Source organism: Notothenia coriiceps, unplaced genomic scaffold (assembly GCF_000735185.1).
Source record: "Notothenia coriiceps isolate Sejong01 unplaced genomic scaffold, NC01 NC01_scaffold00011854, whole genome shotgun sequence".
In the NCBI taxonomy this organism is placed as follows: domain Eukaryota; kingdom Metazoa; phylum Chordata; class Actinopteri; order Perciformes; family Nototheniidae; genus Notothenia; species Notothenia coriiceps.
Window position 1 is genome coordinate 1 of NW_011344555.1, and position 2,788 is coordinate 2,788.

The window sequence follows — 2,788 nt, forward strand, 5'->3', positions numbered from 1 at the left end:
AGCGTTAATGCGTTTAACATCATTTCTAGCTGATGTAAAACAATTGAATGTCATAAAAAGGTGTGCAAAGTAAAATAAGTGATAAGACTTTAATCCAGGAGCCAACATGTGTTTAAGGAAATAAATCCATATAGTCCTATAGCTAAATGTAGCTTTACTTCAGCAGCTGTTTGAGCCAGTGGTGGGAAAAGTATTCAGATTCTTTACTTGAGCAAAAGCACTGCATCAACAATCATACTTAAGTAAAAGTATTTAAGTGCGATGAGTTAAATGTACTTAATCTGTAAAGTTACTAAAGTTGTCAGTAAATAAATCTGCCAGATGAATGTTACAAAATAAAAAAGTAGTAGTAGTAGTATAAAATTAACTACCTCAAATGTGTACTTAAGTCCAGTAATTGAGTAATGTGCTTTTTTTCTCTGCTCTTGCATGTTTTATTTTAATGCCATCAACCTGCCAGGGACTGCAGATGAAAATAAGCCTCTATGGCTAAATGTGGCACATTTACATGATGGATTTAAGTGCTCATGTTAATTAATGTGCATATTCCCTTCTTAAAGATCCCCTATCATACTGTTTTTCATCAATATATTAGAGGTCTCAGATGTATACAAATATGCCTCTGGAGTGTTTGGCTCCAAACACCAAACAGATCATTGCAGCATCCCATAATCCCCTCTGTTTCACTGTTTCAAAAGTGCTGATTCTCTGTCTGTTACTTTAGATGAAAATAAGGAGCCCCTCCCCACGCCCCTCTGAGAGAGATTTGGTTACAAAGAACTCAATGGTGCTCTAGGAGGAGATTCAAGTGATAAGGTGGTGGTGGGGGGGGGTACCTTGGTTGGTGATTGGCTAATGGTTACACAAGCCAAAACATCGTTATGACATCATAAAGTGGCCAAAATCTGATCAGCTCATTTTCAGACAGGTTTTTATAGAAATGGATCAGGACAAAAAGAGAGAATCTTTTTTCCTGAAACTTTCAGAGTCTCTTTACACAGAGGGGGAGACACATGTTGATGTAGAAGAGACATGAAGAAGTGCATTTTGCATAATAGGTGACCTTTAAATAAATACAAAATGTAATTAGTTACTTTCCACCACTGGTTTTAGCACATGCTCACCAGGATGAACTTGAATGCCACAGTCTCTGTAGCGCTGCTCCACGCTGCTGTGCTCGTACAGAGCGACGAGGAGCCAGGACGGCTGCCTGGTCAGCTTCAGATGCTCGGGGCCGTTCAGACGACTCGCGATCAGCGTGTTCTCCGTGGCCGACCGCTGGAACTGCAGCTTCAGCTTCGACAGGAAGATTTCCCCTTTGGCCCGCGCCGCCCCCTGCTCGGGATGAGAGGGGAGCAGATTAAAAAACAACCACTACAGGAACATCTAACCAGATAAGGATGTGACAGATTTGAAGTTTATACAAGGTTTCCTCCTCTTCTTAAATATGTAATTAAATGGCTTTTCAAGAGATGTTCAGGCCCAGTTAAGATAAGAAGAACTTTACAGATTAAAAAACAACTGTAGGAGCCCAAATGCTTATTTAACCCAAGTTAAATATTTCCATTATTGTTATGATTTTAGATGGCACACATTTGTATTTAATTAGCACTTCCGACATTTGTCAAATGGTTGTAATTTATTTGTATCAATCCATCTGTTGCTTGCCCGAAATGTGTATGACACAGACAGTGAACTGGCATTTTCTGTTGACTTTGATGCATCAACAAAACTCCCAATGAACAGTCACTTTGACGCGTTCGGTCCTCTTTAAGCTATTGTTTGTTTATTTGAGTCGTTAAACAATAACTTTATTACAGGACTCTTTTAATTGAAACGCATCAAAGTGATGAGCCGACCTCATGCTCTAAACAACTGTTCATTGGGAGTTTTGTCGCCAGACCAACCACTTCACGAACATCTAACCAGATTAGGATGTGACAGATTTTAAGTTTGTACAGAGTTCCCACCTGTTCTTGAATATGTAATTAAATGGCTTCTCAAAAGCTTTTCAGGCCTAGTTACCAATACAGAGTATCATATAACAGGGATTAAGATTAGCTTCTGTTACAACACTGAGAATCTTATACTCAGAACTAGAGGGCTTTATAGAAGCTTACAGACAATTTGAAATAGAGAGGCTTGAATGTGTGAACACTTCTCAGACTATGTGCTCTTTTTGCCTGCTCCAAAACAGCAAAGCAAAACAATATATAATGTAAGATACTTCTATTACAAATTGAATAGCTTAGCAAAAAACTTCAATTTATATTCCTGTACAAAGTATATATATTATATAATATATATATGACCAATGTATATTTTTATTTTCTTCTTTTGTGACACTACACATTCAAGGACCTGTGGAAACAGTACCGTGATGAAAAATGATAAATACTGACGTCAAGATTTGGATCCTTTAGCCAGGCATCTCCAAGAGCCAAACAGAACCGGAGGGACTGCGTCTTCTCGTAGCCTGCGGAGAACAGGAAACCTTCAGCACATTCTGTAGGAGCCATGTCCTTAGTTTATGTTAATGTATCATATGTGACCTGCTCTATCGAAATCAGTCGCATTGACCCGAAGACACATTTTGAGTTGTATACACTGTTGGAAAGAGGAGATTCCTAGATTGTTGTTGTTCTCCAAATATTAAGCGAAATATGTCACATTATATAATGACTGTCACCGAGTCATCATTTTGAGAAAAAGGCCTTCAAAGTTTCCTCTTCTCTGGAATCCATCGATCTGATTGATTATTAGCGGAGCAAATGATCAAAGTTATACT